This window comes from Pseudophryne corroboree, chromosome 5 (assembly GCF_028390025.1).
Source record: "Pseudophryne corroboree isolate aPseCor3 chromosome 5, aPseCor3.hap2, whole genome shotgun sequence".
Lineage (NCBI taxonomy): Eukaryota > Metazoa > Chordata > Amphibia > Anura > Myobatrachidae > Pseudophryne > Pseudophryne corroboree.
This window is the reverse complement of record NC_086448.1, coordinates 442,837,409-442,858,098: the sequence shown is the minus strand read 5'-3', so window position 1 is coordinate 442,858,098 and position 20,690 is coordinate 442,837,409. Positions and strand designations below refer to the sequence as shown.

The following is a 20,690-nucleotide window of genomic DNA, read 5'->3' as shown; positions in this document are numbered from 1 at the left end:
CTCTTAGGTCTAGTTTGGAGAAGATGGTTGCTCCCTTGACTCGATCAAATAATTCGGAAATGAGGGTTAGAGGGTAACGATTTTTTACTGTGATGTTATTCAGGCCCCGGTAATCTATACAAGGTCTTAACCGCCCCCCCCCCCATCTTTTTTCTGGACAAAGAAGAACCCAGCTCCGGCTGGTGAGGTAGATGACCGAATGAACCCCTTGGCCAAGTTTTCTCGGATATACTCGGACATAGCCTTAGTTTCAGGAATTGATAAAGGGTAGGTCCGACCTCTGGGTGGATCTTTCCCTAGTTCGAGGTCTATAGGACAGTCCCATTTCCTATGGAATGGCAAGATATCTGCTCCCTGTTTACTGAAGACGTCGGAGAAGGAAGCGTACTGAGGCGGAATCTGCTGGGGTGATATGACAAGGGTTTTATTGAGTGGTTTGAAACACGGCAAACAAGAGGTCACACAAGTATTCCCCCAGGATAAGATTTGCAATGAGTGCCAATCGATATGCGGGTTATGCCTACTGAACCAGGGGTAACCTAGAACAATTTCATGTGATGCCTTGGATATAACTAAAAGTTCCAATTGCTCTTTATGAAGAGCACCGATACCAACTGAAATAGGAAGAGTCTGTTGAGAAATTACTCCACCAGGAATACGGCTTCCATCAACCGCAGATAACGAAATGGAACGGAACAAATCTCGCACAGGGATCTGAAGCTGCTGAACCAGATGGGCTGTGATGAAATTCTCTGCTGCTCCTGTATCTAAAAGGGAGAGAATGGACTTAGTACCTTGCGAGAGTTCAATAGTGACTGGTAGAGTAGGTTTAGAGGAATTTGGAGACAGAGACAAGACTCCTAACCTTGTGTCTCCTAGCCCAGTTAGGAGAGGGAGTTTCCCGGACGCTGTGGGCATGATGCCACCATGTGTCCCGATGCCCCACAGTAAAGACACAAATTTTTTCTCTGCCATTTCTGGCGCTCCTCAGGAGTAAGTCGGGCGCGGTTCAGCTGCATGGGTTCGTCAGAAGAATCTACTGCTAGCGGAGGGGGTGCAAGAGGTACAGGGCGGAAACAATAGCGATCGCCCTTGCTTTTTTCGGCCTGCCTCTCCCGGAATCGTAGATCGACTTTGTTACATAATGAAATGAGATCATCCAGTTTTGGTGGTAAGTCTTGAGTCGCTAGATCATCCTTCAAATGGTCACAAAGGCCACTCCAAAACGCTGCAACCAAGACTTCCTCATTCCACTGTAGTTCAGAGGCGTAGGTTTGAAACTGAATGATATACTGGCTGACAGGTCTATTCCATTGGCATAGACGTATAATCTCAATGGATGCTGATGTCGAGCGTCCCGGTTCATCAAAGATCTTTCTAAAAGGGGCTAGGAATTATGGATAGTCACTCAGCAGAGCATCATCTCTTTCCCAGAGCGGTGAGACCCATTCCAGGGCTGACCCTGAAAGTAAGGAGACTATGTACGCCACCTTTGCCTTTTGCGTTGGGAAATTGGCTGACTGTAACGTAAAGTGCACATTGCACTGATTAAGGAATCCACAACAGAGCTTAGAGTTCCCGTCAAACTTGTTGGGGGTTGGCAAATGAAGAGAGGACAGTGATGACCCCAATGACGCCAGGACGGGCTGAGAAACTTGTGACTCTGGTCGACGGGCAGGAGTAGTATTCGCTAGAGAGGCTTGGATGGAATCCTGCCGAGTGGATATCTCTTGGAGGCACTGCGCCAAATGTCGCTGTGAATTTTCCAATCCCTCCAGTTGCCTCACTATGCTGTGTAGGAGATCCGAGCCAGAATCATGTCCAGTTCCTGGATCCATGCGGCCAGTGCAGACTGTCACGTCTGAGGATTCTTGTGGATCCGGATTTGGGAAAGATGATTCTGGTGCACTTGGATCTCTGAATAACAAATGAACGGGACGGATAAAGGTCTTGCGCATTTATTACTTGGAGTAGTTTAACAGGGTTCACCAAAGACAGTTGAAATAGAGATACGACTGTAGGTTAGCAGGTGGCTGAGGATACCGGAACCGTGACCCAGTACTTTAAAGAAGGATTTCCGAAGGCTGGTTACTGCGGCGTCCGGAACAGGTAGCTAGGCAGGACACGGGAACAGAGTCGGCAGTCTGCATTAGGCTATATCAGAAGGCTTGGGTACTTTGCTGTAACAAGAACCTGACACTGGAGACGCTGCGGGAGCACAGAGAACTAGCTTCACAGATACTGTGAAAGACGTTGCACTGGCAAATTCCCTCCTCTGGGCCTTCCTGTCTTATAGCAGCTGCTCAGAGCTATTTGGCAACAGGAAAATGATAAATTGGTGAAGTGTGGGCAAGGCAGGCTTTTTGCCCACATCCAAGATGGCCACTGGGAACACAGACCAGCCTGTTCACAGAAGCCCTAGCTCCACAGCAGCACCGCTAACCCCTGCCGGAGGGACATGCTGCCAGTTTGCTGAGCTGCCAACCAGTGCCCCTGCCTGTCCTCCCAGCACACCCTGCTCGACGCCAGGAGCCCGCACCTCCGCCAGCTGGACCTCTCCAAAGGGACCGGACAGGTAAGAGCTGGCTCCCCTACACAGTCTCCCGCCGGACTGTGACATTGGACTAGTTCCTGATAGTTGTCTTCCTTGTGATTGCCTAAAATTTTTTGAATGTCAGACACATGACTTGTCTAATGCTTTTACAAATTGTTTCATTAAACCCAGTTTGATGTGGGGAGGCGGCAGTATGATTTTTATGATTCAACACAGGTTTACAAACTTATTTTATGAATACAGTAATATCTTTTTTTCTGCAGCGGGGTACATTGGTTTCCACGGGGAAACATTGGGGGCGTAGAGATGGATCTTGTTCCAGGCACCAACAGGCTAAAGCTTTAGACTGTCCCAGGATGCATTGTGGGGCCTCCTCTATAACCCCGCCTCCAGGCACTGTGAGCTCAGTTTCGAGTTGGTGTCTGCAGAAGCAGGTCACTTAACAGGGGGGCTGCACTGGGCAGCCTTGAAAAAGCTTTTAGAAGACTTCAAAGGGCCGCAGCACTTACATGTTTGGGTGACATTCTGTGCTGCGGTTCCATCGCCTCTACAGCGGCGTTGCATACTCCGGCTGGCTCTGTTTTCGGGTACTTTCGGCGGAGACGCTCCGGCTCTAGGCACACGGTCGCAGACGATCTCCTGGTTTGCGTGGCTGCTACTGAAAGGAGGAGGTAAGAGGGTCCCCTAGACGGGACCTGCCATTAAATCGCATTCCAGTCGCAGTCTAAGGAGAAGGACTGCGACGCTGGCGTGGACACTGTAACAGAGCAGGGACCCCACCTAAATCCACCAGGACATAGGAGTACAGGTCGGATCCACTTTATTAAGACTCCATAATACCAGGTGGTGAAGACCAGCATAGGGGAGAAGGCGTTTGATCTGTAGCCCCTCCCCCAGCTCCGGGCGCCATCTACTGCTGGTGTTCATGCCCTGGAGCTGCCTCACACTCTCCCTTATTCCCTGACTGAGATGCTGGGCGCCATCTTCTATGATTAGCTACGACTGGTCTCCAGGACTGCAGGGCAAGGTCTCCTGTGTAAAACCGCCTTTACATCAGCGCCGTGAGTTTACAGACACTTGAGTATTCTACATGTCATTAATAAGACAGCGTTAGTTAAGAACAAGTGTTCCTGTGCCAGAATATATTGTACGAGTATTCTGATATATCCGGTCTTGGATCGCGCATTGGTGGTCATTCCGAGTTGTTCGCTCGTTATTTTTTTTCGCAACGGAGCGATTAGTCGCTAATGCGCATGCGCAATGTCCGCAGTGTGACTGCGCCAAGTAAATTTGCTATGCAGTTAGGTATTTTACTCACGGCATTACGAGGTTTTTTCTTCGTTCTGGTGATCGTAATGTGATTGACAGGAAGTGGGTGTTTCTGGGCGGAAACTGGCCGTTTTATGGGAGTGTGTGAAAAAACGCTACAGTTTCTGGAAAAAATGCGGGAGTGGCTGGAGAAACGGGGGAGTGTCTGGGCGAACGCTGGGTGTGTTTGTGACGTCAAACCAGGAACGACAAGCACTGAACTGATCACAGATGCCGAGTAAGTGTGGAGCTACTCAGAAACTGCTAAGAAGTGTCTGTTCGCAATTTTGAGAATCTTTCGTTCGCAATTTTGATAAGCTAAGATTCACTCCCAGTAGGCGGCGGCCTAGCGTGTGCAAAGCTGCTAAAAGCAGCTTGCGAGCGAACAACTCGGAATAAGTGCCATTGTTATATATATACATATACTAGTCCAGTGCAGTTTTATTGTCTTACTAAAATAATTATCTGCATTGTCACTGTGACTGTGTATGCCTGTATCTGCTGTGTAGATTTACTTTCAGTGTATCCCAGCTATATCTATCACTGTATTCTGTACCCTAGGACTAGGTGCGTCAGGGTCTCATATATAGTGCTGCACAATATTTACCGTTCAGTGTAGTCTACTATGTACTCAGTCACTTCATACCGGATTTATTTGCTGGTGTTGTGTACTGTATACGCAGTCACATAGTACCGGATTTAGACGCTGGTGTTGTGTACTGTGTACGCTGTCACATACTAGAGGATTTATTAATGTCACGATCCGGGTATCTGGACGCCATTACTTACCATTCAGATGTCTCCTGAGGCTGTCTCAGCATTCCAGGGCCGGATCTCACCTGTGTTGCTGATGTCCACACGCTGCATCTCCCTCCTGTCACTCTAAGACGCTGTCACAGCGGCTCCATGTTAAATCTCAGAATGGCGTCTCCAGCCCTCCACGGCCTCCGCCACCGTTCCTGTGTTTCCAGTATACAGACTTGTCAGTGTGACGCCGCATGCCTGCCGCGGCCTCCGCTGTCATCCATGTGGTTCCAGTATGCAGGTTGCCAGTGTGGCGTCTCCTGCCCTCCACGGCCTTCGCCGCCATTACTGCTGAATCTCCACATGGTTTCTCAAACTAACTTTCCCTCCAGGTGCTAGCATGGGCGCAGCCATGTTGGTTTCAGTCACATGCCTCAGTTTCCACCAATCCGCTGCTCTACTGGAATCTGCATAATTGTTCAGCCAATGCCTGCCTTGCTGCAGGTATAAATATCCTGTGCCTGAACCAGGAAATCGTCAGTGCTTTGGTTGTTAAACCTTGTTTCCAGTCTCTCTCTCCTGTGGTTGTTTTTCCAGGTTTCCAGCTCCTGTCTCCAGCCTCCACTTAGAGACCCGCACCAGCTTTCCACCTTGCTGTGCAGCCTGACTCTGCAGTCCTCTGCGATTGTTCCAGTTCCAGTCTACAGATCCATCTGCTTCCAGCAGTCAGCTTCCAGCAGTGATCAGCATTCCTTAAAGTGCCGGTGCTTTCCCAGCAGTTTACCTCAAACCACTGGTACCGGTATTTCTTCGCTCTCAAGCTTCATACTACCATTTGGCTGGTTCCATCCAGCATCCACTCCGTGTTAACACCTGACTCGTTCCAACCAGTACCCACAGCAGCTATTCAAACAACAGCGTACCAGCTTACAGTTAACATCAGCTGGCGTGCTCCTTGGCTATTCTCATTACTACGAACGGGCCTGGTAAGGACTTTCCATCTCAAGGACTTTAAGAACTGTACCTATTATTACCAGAGCCCTGTGGCCATTGCCAACCCGTAGTATCCAGGAACTGTGTTATACTTTATTGCTTATTGCATTATTCTTTTACCACTGCTGTGATACATGGAGTTTCTTAAATAAATCATTATTGACTTTTACTCTGGTTGTCGTGGTCACGTCTTCGGGCAACCTTCTTACGTGTTACTTACATGTCCAGGGGTCTGATTCAACCTCCCAGGTTCCACTACATCTCAGCCCCTACAACTGAGGCTTCCTCCTGTCAGCTCAGGCCCTCAGTTTTGACAGTAAGCACTGACCATATGAATCCAGCCGGAGACCAGGATCAAGCGGCCAGGCCGATGCAAGAACTGGCAGCCAGACTCGAACATCAGGAGGCTGCACAAGGCCACATCATCCGCTGTCTCCAGGATCTCTCTACTCGGCTGGATGGGATTCAAACGACCCTCCGTGGATCTGGCGCGTCCGGTGCGTCTACCACAGTGACACCAGTTGTAACTTCACCTACCTTACCCATTTCTGCTCCACGTCTGCACCTTCCAACGCCAGCAAAATTTGATGGATCTCCAAGATTCTGCAGGCGATTTCTCAATCAATGTGAAATTCATTTTGAGCTACAACCTGGCAGTTTCCCCTGTGATCGTACTAAAATTGCCTATATTATTTCCCTTCTCAGTGGCTCAGCCCTCGATTGGGCATCACCTTAATGGGAGAAGTCCGATACCCTGCTGTCCTCCTATACTGACTTTGTAACGACATTCAGGCGCATCTTCGACGAGCCAGGCCGAGTAACTTCAGCTTCTTCTGAGATTCTCCGTTTACGCCAAGGAACGCGTACTGTGGGACAGTATCTTATACAGTTCAAGATCCTGGCATCCGTACTGGCATGGAACGACTAAGCCCTGTATGCTGCATTCTGGCATGGCTTATCAGAACGCATCAAGGATGAATTAGCTACCAGAGACTTGTTGTCAGGTTTGATTTTGCTTGTGTCCCCGGAGGGGGCGCTAGTGGGTCAGTGGAGGTAGGATGGAAAAAGTGAAGAACCTGGATTGGGTTTCTGCGCATGTGCGCAATGATGTTTTATTAAATGAAAAGTTTAAACAGTAAGGCAGCAGGAATACTTGCATAAATAAACAATAAGGAATGCAATGGTAATGGTTTAAAACGTGGAGCCAGCAGAGATGGTGGTATTGGTAGCAAACCTGGTAGCAGATGCAGGAGACTTGGTGTAGAGTTCACAGTGCAGTTGGTAAAGCACAGGCAGCTTGCAAGCTGATTCACAGGTGAGGTGATGGGATGCACCTGGAGAGAGAGTCTCTACTGCTGAGGGCTGGAGCACACTGTAGCTGTAGAAGGTGTGGAGCCAGGTAACAAACGCAGGGATTGCTGGTGCTTGTAGTTCCACGGAGATATCGGAACAGACAGGAAGGTAACCAGGAACACGGAGAAACAGGAGAGCGGATCCAGACACATGTGGGTCGCAGGAGTGACACAAAGTTCAGGACAACCACTAGCTCACCCTGCAGCTCCTGATATACCACCCGGTCTGCAGGCATTGGCTGGAGTAGAACGAGGTGGTGCGGCCAAGCTCCGGAATTGCTGCCGCACTCAGACTGAGGGGAACCGTAATGGCGGCGCCCATGCCGCGGCCCGGCGGGAACGTGGCACGCTCACACGCCCGCTGGCAACAGGAGCGCCCCCAGGCCCAGGATGACATCCGGCGACAGGGAGACGGGCGACAGCAAAATGCAGGTACCCCGGACAGAGTCCGCACCGACGGACAGATGCAGCTGTGGTGAGTCGATTCCTGACAGTACCCCCTCCTTTATGGGTGGGCACCGAACACCCACGTGGCTTAGAAGGATGAGTTCTGTGGAAGACACGGACCAAGCTTGGAGCATGGACATCTGTGGCATTCACCCAACTTCTCTCCTCAGGACCATAACCGGACCAGTCGATGAGGTATTGAAGACGACCGTACCGGCAACGAGGATCCAGAATCTTCTCTATTTCGAACTCTACGCCCCGCTGGGTTCGTATTCTGGGACCAACTGGAAGAGCTCTTTGGAAGCGATTCAGGACTAACGGTCTGAGGAGAGAGACATGAAAGGCATTAGGAATTTGCAAAGAAGGAGGCAACTTGAGTTTGTAGGCCACAGGACTGATAACTCTTTCAATGGAGAAAGGACCAATGAAGCGTGGTGCAAACTTCATCGACGGCACTCTAAGACGAAGGTTCTGAGTGGAAAGCCAAACCTTGTCACCAGGTTTCAGGCTAGGAACTGCACGTCTTTTGCGGTCAACAAAGAACTTATATCGACTGGAAGCCTTTTTGAGAGAAGCATGAATCTTCCTCCAGGTTGAAGAGAACTGACTCAAAACAGCAGTGGCGGCAGGAACATCGATGCTAGGAAGGTCTTGGAAATCTGGAACACGAGGATGTTGTCCATATACAGCAAAGAACGGAGTTGTTTCTGTAGCAGTATGGTAGCGGAAGTTGTGAGCAAATTCAGCCCACGGGAGCAGATCCATCCAGTCGTCTTGAGAAGATGAAACATAAAGTCTTAAAAAGGTCTCCAACTCTTGATTTACCCTCTCCGTCTGCCCATTCGTCTGAGGGTGGTAGGCTGACGAAAACTTGAGGTTGACTTGCATGGCAGAACAAAGGGCTCTCCAAAACCTTGCCACGAACTGAACTCCACGGTCGGATATAATTTCGGTGGGTAGTCCATGTAAATTGAAAATCTCCCGTAGGAAGATTTTAGCAAGTTTTGGGGCGGAAGGAAGACCCTGGAGTGGAACAAAATGGGCCATTTTGGTAAACCTGTCAACCACTACCCAGATGGTATTAAATCCTTGAGAAGAGGGAAGGTCAGAGATGAAATCCATGGACAAGTGTGACCAGGGACGGCTGGGAACAGATAATGGCTGTAACTGACCTGCTGGAGACTGACGAGGAGTCTTGTGCTGCGCACACTTAGGGCAGGATGCCACGAAGTCTTTGATGTCGATTTTCATCTTCGGCCACCAGTATGTTTCGGAGAGGAACTTGAAGGTCTTTAGGACACCAGGATGCCCAGTGAATTTGGATTGATGAGCCCAAGACAGCAACTTGGGACGAAGTTCAGGGGAAACAAAAGTCTTACCAGGAGGCGGAGCAGGAGAGACTTGAGATGAGACAAATACAACTGGATTCAGGATGGAATGCGGAACTGGATTGGACATCTCTTCTTCGGATTCCATAGATCGGGACAAAGCGTCTGCTTTGGTATTCTGAGAACCTGGGCGTAAATGAAGCTTGAAGTTAAAACGAGAGAAGAACATAGCCCAACGGGACTGGCGAGGATTAAGACACTGGGCTGCCTTTAAGTAGAGCAGGTTTTTATGATCCGTATAGATGTTGAACAGAAACTTTGCCCCTTCCAGGAGATACCTCCATTCCTCAAGGGCCAGCTTGATCGCCAGTAGTTCTTGATCACCAATGGAATAGTTAGCTTCTGCAGGAAGGAATTTGCGAGAGAAGAATCCACAAGGATGAACCGGGTGGTAGTCATGTGACCACCGATCGGCTGACCGACAGTCACATGACCTCCTCCGTGAGCCCGACGGCTCACTATCCTGATGGTCGGCATGCTGACCAACAGGGACTATTTCCACTCGTGGGTGTCCACGACACCCATAGAGTGGGAATAGAACCCGTGGCGACCGCGGGTCGCCACCGAGCCCGCAGCGCGGCGAGCGCAGCGAGCCCGCAAGGGGCTTGCTGCACTCGCCCCTCCCCGCCGAGATCCTGGCGTCGGTATGCTGCCGGGATCCCGGCGTCGGTAAGGTGACCGGCGGTCAGGAGACCGCCGGTCACCCGTACTACACCCGATGAACCTTCCGATCAGCTCCTATTTGAAAAAGAACAGCTCCAACTCCTACTGTGGAAGTATCTACCTCCAACTCGAATGGCTTGTTAACATCTGGTTGCGACAAAACTAGGGCGGACATGAAAGCCAGCTTGATTTTTTGAAACGCAGCCAAGGCATCTTCTGACCAGTTGGAATGATCTGCCCCCTTCCGTTCTAAGTTGGTAATAGGAGCAATGAGAGTTGAGAATCCTCGGATGAACTTCCTGTAATAATTAGCGAATCCCAGGAATCGCTGAATGGACTTGAGAGTGCTCGAATGGACCAATTGGCAATAGCTTCCAACTTTGTCGGGTCCATCTGGAGATCCGATCCAGAAATTATATACCCCAGGAAGGGTATGGAAGGATCTTCGAAAGTACACTTGGACAACTTGCCGTAGAGACGGTTCTCACGAAGACGTCGGAGGACCTCACGGACTTGTAGACGATGGGAAGAGAGATCTTGGGAGAAGATGAGGATATCATCCAGGTAAACTACAAGATACTTATACAGAACGTCACGGAAGATTTCGTTAACGAAGTGCTGGAACACTGCTGGGGCATTGCTCAACCCGAATGGCATTACCAGGTACTCGTAATGACCATCCCGAGTATTAAAGGCTGTCTTCCATTCGTCACCACTACTGATTCTGATGAGATTGTAGGCACCGCGGAGATCTAACTTGGTGAAGATGCGGGCTCCCTTGACTCTATCAAATAATTCAGTGATGAGAGGTAATGGATAGCTGTTTTTGATGGTAATATTGTTGAGACCCCGGTAGTCGATGCATGGACGTAATCCTCCATCCTTCTTTTTAACAAAGAAAAATCCCACACCAGCGGGTGAAGATGAGGGGCGGCTGAATCCTTTCTGTAAGTTCTCCCTGATATATTCGCTCATCGCCTCGGTTTCAGGAACGGATAACGGATAAGTACGCCCCCTAGGTGGTTTCTTGCCGGGAATGAGGTCAATGGGGCAATCCCACTCTCTATGGGGCGGCAGAACGTCAGCGGCCTTTTCACTGAAGACGTCAGAGAAATCTTGATAGGCCACAGGAAGACTTGACTGGGTTTTTACTTCAGAAGACTTTACAGGACAAACTTGGGCTAAGCAGGACTGACGGCAATGTGAACCCCAGGAAGTGAGTTGTAACGTAGACCAATCAATCTGTGGATTATGTAGTTGGAGCCAGGGCATACCCAACACAATCTCCTGGGTTGCCTGAGGAATGACTAGAAACTTTATTAATTCGGAATGCAGGAACCCGACTCCCAGTACCACTGGCCTGGTTTGGTGAGAGATATAACCCTTGGAAATTCGGCTACCATCCACTGCAGTGATGTAGACTGGATATGAGAGTTCGCAGACTGGCAAACGAAACTTATCTACTGCAGCCTGAGTAATGAAGTTTCCAGCTGCTCCACAGTCCACTAGCACAGTTGCAGATTGGAGTCCATCCGTAGTCTCTAAAGTCACAGGAAGAATAAGGTCTTGGTTTGAAGGAGCTTGTCTAGAAGTTCTCAACTTGACTCCTCCTTTACAAGTCAGGATCTGGCGTTTCCCGAACGCACTGTACAAGAATTGATTTGGTGACCTGTAGCCGCACAATAAAGACACAGTCTCTCACGAAGTCTTCTTGACCGCTCCTCAGGAGTTAAGCGGGACCTAATAATTTGCATAGACTCATCAGAAGGTGGAGGCTGAAATTGTACTGAAGGTACCATTCTTGGCTTGCGAGGCTCACTACGAGCACGCTCACTGTTGCGTTCGCGAATGCGAGAGTCCAACTTGATACACAGAGAGATTAGTTCAGACAATTGCTCAGGGATATCACGGGTTGCCAGTTCATCTTTGATCCGATCCGAGAGTCCATGCCAGAAAGCTGCTACCAGGGCTTGATTATTCCCCTGAATCTCTGCGGCTAACGTCTGGAACTGGATGACATATTGGCCCATACTCCGGGTACCTTGACGAAGCTGGATAAGATCTGCAGAGGCTGATGTTGCACGACCCGGTTCGTCAAAGATGCGTCTGAAGGTTGACACAAATTCAGCATAGTTGTTCATCAGAGGGTCAGCACCACAGGCGTGCGCAGAGACTGACTGGCGGGTGCCGCTCCGGACTTCCCCCCCTCCACGGCATTATAGTGTTCTCTCACCTCCCCTGTCCTGGATATAGACTGCTCACCTGGTCCGCTCACCTGGGCCGCCCAGGTGAGCAGTTTATATCCAGGACAGGGGAGGTGAGAGAACACTATAATGCCGTGGAGGGGGGGAAGTCCGGAGCGGCACCCGCCAGTCAGTCTCTGCGCACGCCTGTGGTCAGCACGTTCCCACAGAGGAGACACCCAACTCAAGGCAGATCCAGAGAGCAGTGAAATAATGTAGGCAACCTTGGATCTTGGCGTAGGGAAATTGTGTGATAATAATTCAAACTGGATTTCACATTGGTTAAGAAACCCGCGACATAGCTTCGGACTGCCATCATATTTGCTGGGCACGGGCAGGTGCAAGCGTGACACTGGGGTTGATGCAGCCGGTGAAGAAGAACCCACAGCATTTGCAGGTGCTGGGGTAACTGGAACTGGAGAAGCAAGTACACTAGGCAGAGATTGTTGTAGTGTATCAATCCGGGAGGACATCCCTTGCAGGAACTGGAACATCTGCTGCTGCGCAGCCTCTTGACCATCCAAACGGGAGACCAGATTTTGTAAGGCCCCTGACCCCACACTCTGACCACCATCTGAGTCCATCGGTCCTGAACTTACTGTCAGGTTCGGTTTTGCTTGTGTCCCCGGAGGGGGCGCTAGTGGGTCAGTGGAAGTAGGATGGAAAAAGTGAGGAGGCTGGATTGGGTTTCTGCGCATGTGCGCAATGATGTTTTATTAAATGAAAAGTTTAAACAGTAAGGCAGCAGGAATACTTGCAGAAATAAACAATAAGGAATGCAATGGTAATGGTGCAGCGTGGAAGCTGAGAGTCTATGGAGAAAGCAGTATGACTGTGTAGTTGATTAATATACTGGTATGGGAACCAGAGTTGTTTAAAACGTGGAGCCAGCAGAGATGGTGGTATTGGTAGCAAACCTGGTAGCAGATGCAGGAGACTTGGTGTAGAGTTCACAGTGCAGTTGGTAAAGCACAGGCAGCTTGCAAGCTGACTCACAGGTGAGGTGATGGGATGCACCTGGAGAGAGAGTCTCTACTGCTGAGGGCTGGAGCACACTGTAGCTGTAGAAGGTGTGGAGCCAGGTAACAAACGCAGGGATTGCTGGTGCTTGTAGTTCCACGGAGATATCGGAACAGACAGTGTTAGGCGCCGGGGTCCGCGATGTCCTCGCGGACCGGCGCCTAGCAACTAGGGACGGCGTGCGTGCGTAGCCGCCGGCTCCCTAGCAACGCAGGGACGCAGAGCGGCTGAGCCGCCTGGACCCTAGCAACGGGGACGCCATGGGCGGACCGCGTTCCCCGTTGCAGGGTCAAATTACAACATACACACTGGTCTTATGGGCATGCAGCAGGGCAGCTGCACAGCATTTAGGGCAATTAGACTGGGAACATCTGATTGGAGGACTCTTTGTTAAATGCTTCTCAGTGCTTCACACAGACGCCGGTAATAGCTTCCTGCATTCTGCTTTGGTTTGCTGAACGTCTGTTCCAGTCCTGCTGTGTCCGGTCATTCCTGTCCTCAGAAGTCCTGTATCTTGGAGTTGTCATCTCATTCCAAGAAGTCGTTTGGTCCCCTGTTGTCCTCAACGATCACCAGAGAATATCGAGTGGTGTTCGTGAGTTGCGGCTCTGCCGTGTGTTGCGGCTCAGCCGCTTTATCTTTATATTCTGTTTCGGAGCATTTGCGGAGGGTTCCGCTTCCACAAGTCCTCTCCGGAACTCGGCGGTGCCGGGTAGGAGAGTGGACAAGTGGATATTTTGGTTGTCCTTTTCCCTGGCGGTTTTTCCGCACATATTCTAGTTTTAAGTTACTTTTAGCCCCTGGCCTGGTTGTTTAGTCAGAGGGCCCCTTGTTATCACCCTGTCTCGGATTTCCCTTTGTCTCCCATTAAGACCTGAGGGGGCATCGGAGTTGGGCAGACATAATCCGCCCTTCAAACGCGGCTGCCATGGTCTCAAGCAACCATAGTCTCGCAGGGGATTTCTGACAGCACGGGCGAGAGAACGGAGTTAGGGCGCCAGGGGCTATTTTCCATTCCCGCTCCCTTCCCCAGCATTACGTTCCAGTGCTCCGGTCCTTGCAATAAGATCTCCTCAGACCAGAGTGCTGGAATCATAACATTATTACCGGCCATACCAAAAACTAAAATTAAACAGGGTTTAATTTTTTCTCATTCAGTTTTTGTTAAAGTTTTTTGGCCTCATGAATCCGACAGGTTTAGGGCCAAATCCTGGCCAGCTCTTAGTCAATCAGATTCAAGAACTTACTCAGATGGTTCAGGATCTTTCTCTTCGGGTGAGGTCGCAGGAAGATCTTTTGCGAGCCTCCCCAAAGGTAGTCCCTGAACCAAAGATGGATTTGCCCGACCGTTTTTCTGGTGATAGAAAAGAATTTTTTAATTTTAAAGAATCCTGTAAACTTTATTTTCGTTTAGGACCTACTTCCTCTGGTACTGAATCTCAGCGGGTTGGGATTATTATTTCTTTACTCCAGGGGGATCCTCAGACCTGGGCATTTGGTTTAAGAGCAGAGGATCCTGCGTTGTTGTCAGTAGACGCTTTCTTTAAGTCTTTAGGGCTCTTGTATGATGACCCAGATAGAGAGGCGTCCGCGGAAAGTCAGCTGCGCGCTCTCAAACAAGGTAGAAATCCTGCAGAGGTTTATTGTACCGAGTTTCGCCGTTGGTCGAACGACTGTGGCTGGAATGACCCAGCCCTGCGCAGTCAGTTTCGCCTCGGTTTATCAGAGTTTATTAAAGACAGTCTCCTCCAGTACCCCGCTCCTGAGACTCTCGATAAACTCATGGAGCTTTCTATTAAGATTGATCGTCGTCTCAGGGGTATATTTACTAACATTCGTAATTCTCCCGATTTGGTGGGAGAATAATCACGAATGACATCGAAAGTGTAAAACTGCAACTTTTTGAATTTATTACGACTAATTTACTAAGCTGTCGTATTTTGCATTTTCGTGTTTTTCGATGTCATTCGTGATTTTCTGGTGTGTAATGCGGCCGATTTGGTAGTTTTGCGGCCGTGTTTTCGTGTTTTTTTATGACTGCGTCACATGTTTGTTACGGCAGTGTTTGTCCGTGCACGGACGCGTTTTTTTCCTAAGTTTCGTTTTTGTCACTCGTCCGTGATTGGTTGTATTCGTAATGGAGGAGTGTCTGTGCACATTACTATAAAAACGCCCCAAACACACCGCACCTCGTGGGTTTAGCTAGTGGAGAGGAGAGAGGAAGGTGTATTTGGAGTTGGTGAGTTTGGTGGATTTTTTGGTGGTTTTTGTGAGGAGTTTAGCGATTGTTGAGTGCTGTACTGTGTGTGTAAGTAGTCTTGTCATACTTGTTGTGTTGTTTTTTCAAAGTTTGTAAATTTTTTTGTCCTTGTTTTTTTTTTCAAGTCTATTGTCATTGTTTGTGAGTGAGTGAGTGAGTGTGTGTGTGTGTGTGTGTGTGTGTGTGTGTGTGTGTGTGTGTGTGTGTGTGTGTGTGTGTGTTGGCTGTGTGGTGTGTAGCGGTAGTGGAGGAGTGTGTTTTCTGTTTTGTTTTTTTCTGTGTTTTCTGTAGTTTGTCCTGGTTATGTCTGACTCAGAGGTCAGTGTGGTGGAGGAGGTTAGTGAGAGGGAGGAGGTCAGTGTGGTGGAGGAGGTTAGTGAGAGGGAGGAGGTGAGTGAGGTGGAGGGGGGTAGTGAGAGGGAGGAGGTTAGTGAGGAGGAGGAGGGGGTGCCTGTTGCTGCGTCCTCCAGTGATAGCGATGGTGCTGTTGCTCCGCAGCCACACACCACTACCAAGACTGGGCGCAATGTAAAGTTCAGCTATGCTGAAAACATGGCGTTGGTGCGGGAGCTGATGAGGCATCATCGCCAATTGTTTGGCCAGGATGCTGCCAAGGTGTCCTCCCGCAGGAAGTCTGTCCTGTGGGGGAAAGTTATCCATGCAGTTAATAGTGAGGGTGTGGTGAGGCGGACTGAGGACACGTGTCGCAAAAGGTTTTACGACATCAAGCGCCGTGTCAAGGCCAAGATGGCCAAGGAGGCAAAATCAGCCCGCCAAACCGGGGGTGGCCCCCCTTTCTGGGCCACGTATCGTGATTGGGAGGAGCCTGTGCGGGCACTGATTCCTGCAGAAGTGGTGTCTGCAACTCATGTCCGGGATTCGGACCGTCCAAGGCAGGATGGTGAGTTTTTTTATTTATATTTGAATTTTAAACATTCCAAACTGATCATGCTGCAAAATTTAAATGTTTTTTTAAGTATGCATACATTGTGTTGGTCATGTTGTGCAGGCCTGTGCACCCTTAAGCTGTAATTGTGTTTTTAAACTACATTTCCCATCATGCCTTGGCTGTGGCCCTCATTCCGAGTTGATCGGTCGCAAGGCGAATTTAGCAGAGTTACACAGGCTAAGCCTACGCCTACTGGGAGTGTATCTTAGCTTCTTAAAATTGCGACCGATGTATTCGCAATATTGCGATTACACACTACTTTGCAGTTTCTGAGTAACTTCAACCTTACTCTGCCTGTGCGATCAGTTCAGTGCTTGTCGTTCCTGGTTTGACGTCACAAACACACCCAGCGTTCGCCCAGACACTCCCCCGTTTCTCCAGCCACTCCTGCGTTTTTTCCGGAAACGGTAGCGTTTTCATCCACACGCCCATAAAACGCCGTGTTTCCGCCCAGTAACACCCATTTCCTGTCAATCACATTACGATCGCCGGAGCGATGAAAAAGCCGTGAGTAAAAATACTATCTTCATTGTTAAATTACTTGGCGCAGTCGCAGTGCGAATATTGCGCATGCGTACTAAGCGGATTTTCATTGCGATGCGATGAAAAATACCGAGCGAACGACTCGGAATGAGGGCCTGTGTTTTTAGATTAGTGAATGTTAAATAAGGTGCAGTGCATGCTGGTATGTGTAGTTCCAATATTTAATCTGAGATATTGCTTGTCCATAGCTGTTGTATCTAATTGCATTTTTTTTGTATTTGTTCGTGTGTTTTGAATTCTTTTGCATATCTAATTTTTTTTATGATGTTTGGGTCAATTAGCAATTAATCAATCTCTGCAATATATTGCACACAATTCATCAATGTTTCAGGATTATTTAGTGCAACACCATGTTCATTTTTAAATACACGCCAAATTAAGTAATCCAGATTATCTTAAGCAGAAATTAGTTTACTTTACATTACGTACAAAATGGTTACAGTACACTAAGGTTTTGCAGTTAACAATGTGTTTTCCAAGTATGGTCATAATGTTTGTTTAATTTTTTCAACAGTACGCCAGACCAGCGCTCCAGACAGGCCACTGCCAACTGATGTGGGTGCTGGGATTGCAGGTAAGAATTCACTGTAGTCACATATTCTGCAAACACATAGAAGTACAAAATATTAATGTTTATCTATTCACATAGGTTCTTCTTCTGCAAGCCGCCCTCTAAGGCGCCCATCACAGGGCTCTGTAAACTTACCCAGGAGGCCAAGTAAGACGCGCCGTGTGGATTTGGAATCAGCGGATCCATCTTCCCCACCCAGGCGGCGCATCTCTGCAGTCTTGTCCCAGCCACCACAGGCACTATTGAGTAGTCCCCAAAGTGATGAGCCCAGATCACCTCAGTTATCTGGTGAGTAAAAACATACACTAAACACATTCAAAAATTTAGACACAGTACATTTACTATGATGTGATTTGTAGTTGAGATGACATGTTTGCCATAACAACCAATCTGATTTCACGAATAAACTTCTTGAAGGTGCAAATGCAAAAATTAACAAAGTCTAATTGTTTGCTATGGCCAACATCACATTTCAAAATGACCACCCATCTTACTAAATTTAGTCCACACACGTGCACAGAAAAAGAAGAGCAACTTACTCACCTAACTACCTCCCCACCACAGCATTATAGTGTTCACACACCTCCCCTGTCCTGGATGTAGACTGCTTACTTGATCCGCTCCTCTGGACCATCCAGGTGAGCAGTCTATATCCTGGACAGGGGAGGTGAGAGAACACTATAATGCTGTGGAGGGGAGGTAGTTAGGTGTGGAACCCGCCAGTCAGTCTATGTGCACGCCTGTGATGGGACATATGTTTTTATAAACAAAAGATTACTCGTTTAGAAATACACAACTCAAATATAAAAATGTCCGGAGTATTATTAAGTTGGAAATGTTTAGGACTACAAAATATATTAAATGTAAACTAAACAGTGCATGTTGGCCACCCCATACAGAACCAACCTTCATGGCCGACGTGGACCAGCAGGAACCAGACCAACAGGCCACCTATACACTGCAACTAACACCCGTTGTTCCGACCCAGGCAACCCAGCCGCAGGATATCCCCCAACCCTCCATTAGTCCACAACTGCTCCAAGCTCCACCCCAGCAACAAATGTCCGCGGACTTTTGGTCCAGTTTGGCAACCCAACAGAGCCAAAACACTGCCTGCCTGAACGCCCACACCCAACACCTTACCAGTCTGCCCCATCATCTGCCGCGCATTAGTAGGAACTCGGGCAGACTGATTGTCCAGGTAGGCAGAATTGCCACTTCTATGGAGCAAATCCGGACCGACAACACTCAAATGCTGGCTAATTTAACGCGCATCATTGATGAGCAACAGCGCCAGCAGCAAGCACTCATCCAACTGGTCCAACACAATCAGGTGGTAAATGAGTCATTGTCGAGGATTGTGGCCAGCCACACTGAAAGTAACAACCAACTGAATGCCAGCATCCACAATTTAAGCCAAAGCATCACTTTGATGGCAGCACAACAAGTGAGCTCCAGCTCAGGAACCACGACCCCTAGCCAAACCCCAGTAACCTCCCCTGTTCGTAGATCCTCCCGAGCACGTGCCAGCGACCCAGCACAAAGCACGGCACCCAGCACACACAAGAAAAAAAAATAACACCAAAATATAATTTTAGTAACACAATAAAACTTTTATTATTCAAATCACACAACTTCTGGTGTCTGTGTCAAACATTGTAGAACACGCTATGTGTGTATTATTTACTGGGGTAATGAATGACAATGTATTTTGAACAATCACTAACTAAAATGTACAGACCACTATAAAGAACAAACACTAAGTAAGAAAACACACATTCACACTTACAAAAATGTATTGCAAAGTGTTTAGTCAAGGTTAATTACATCCAAAAAAAAACTTACCGGTAAAATACAGCAGAATCACTTCTTGCCTTACCTGCCTCCCTACATCTGTACTCACACTGTCACCAGATGTTTCTAACTCCTCTGCTTGCTGACTGTTTTCTACATCATCATGTGCCAGATGTTGATTCAAACACAGATTATGTAGAAAACAGCAGCAGAACACAATCCTAGTCACCTTGAAGGGACTATACAACAAAAGGCCTGCAGATTTATCCAGACACGAAACCTAGATTTCAGCACCCCAAAACATCTTTCTATCACATTCCGCGTAGCCTTATGTGCATGATTGTAACTGTGTTCAGCAGGAGAATCAGGTTGGGACAATGGAGTCAGTAGCCAAGAGTAGCAGCCATAACCCCCATCACCTGAAATACAGATATAGGCAACATTAGTACATGTGTCTGATGAATAATTACACCAAAAAAAAATGGTGTTTGTAGTTAGCACACATACACACAACACACTTTGAACATACCCAGCAGCCAGCCATCAGGCATTTGTCCGTCCTCAAATTTATCAAAGAGAGATGACTGACTGAGGATGAAGGAGTCATGGCAGCCGCCAGGGTAACCTGCAACCACACTCATAATTTTGAGATTTGCATCACAAACCACCTGGACATTAGTTGATTGGCTAGAATGCCGATTAGTATATATATATTGTCGGCCCCTAGGTGGTCTCAGCTCAACGTGTGTGCAATCTATGGCCCCCAGCACATTGGGCATGTGAGCAAGCTCATAGAAAGCTACCCTGACAGCATGCCACTGCGACTCCTGGGTAGGGAAGCAGATAGAGGCATTTATATGTGGTTCCAAGACATCCAAAACCTGAGTGGACATTAATAAATCTAAGGTGAGTGTCATGATCTGTATTCAATACAATACTGTGTTATAAGACCTTACAGAAGCAACACTTAGACATAGACGTGTATATATTTTTCAACTCACCTGATTCAAATATTTAGAAAAGGTGGGCTGGGAGATACCAATAACGTCGCCTGTCACAGCCTGGAAGCTCCCAGTAGCCATAAAGTGTAACACAGCCAGGAGTTTGTGCAGGCCTGAGACAGAGCGAGAGCGTGCTGTCTCAGTGTCTAGTCCCAGTTTGACAAGGTCATACAGTCGAAAAATGTTGTTTCTATTTAGGCGAAACATCTGTATGACCCTGTTATCAGACAATGCGTTTAAGTTTAAACGACCCCTAAAAAAACGTGGCTGGCGCAGCCTCCGCGGCACCTGTACAACCTGCTGACCATGTTCACTTACCTGGCCCAGATTTCTTCCAGACTCATGGACCAGTCTCAGGTATCCCCCAGCAACCAGGAAATCTGTAGCACACACCACAGCCGCCATTTCAGAGTGAGAGAATTTCCAATTGTGCCTGGGACCCTTTTATAGGGCCAAACATTCAGGTGTGAGTAATGGATAATTGACTACACATGTAAACACGCTTCTCAAAAGCAGGTCTGGTTTTTTTTAGGACTTTTTTACGATTTGTATTTTTTCACGGCCGCAAATGCATTTTCACGGTAGACATTACAAATACGAATTGTTAGTAAATGACCGAGATTCATATCTAAACAGCCGCGTTTTGACCGATGGTGTATTCATTCGTATTTTTATTCTTGGACTTGCAAAAATATACGAATGCCCTCATCACTGCCGTGATTTCTGCTTAGTAAATTACCGAGATGACACTTTGAAGAAAAAACGGCATCTCTGTCAAAATCGGGACCTTAGTAAATATACCCCTCAGAGAGCGGAGGGCTGAAAGAGGAACATCTGTAAGGTCTAGTCCTTGTGTTTAT

General features: G+C 48.2%; 1 long non-coding RNA gene across 1 annotated transcript; it reads left to right on the top strand.

The window, feature by feature from the left end:
• The first annotated feature begins 16,822 nt into the window (after positions 1-16,822).
• Positions 16,823-18,633, top strand: LOC134929115 (uncharacterized). Its single transcript, XR_010178293.1, has 3 exons — positions 16,823-17,038; positions 17,114-17,323; positions 17,935-18,633. It is a non-coding gene; the product is annotated as an uncharacterized LOC134929115 (long non-coding RNA).
• Positions 18,634-20,690: the final 2,057 nt, after the last annotated feature.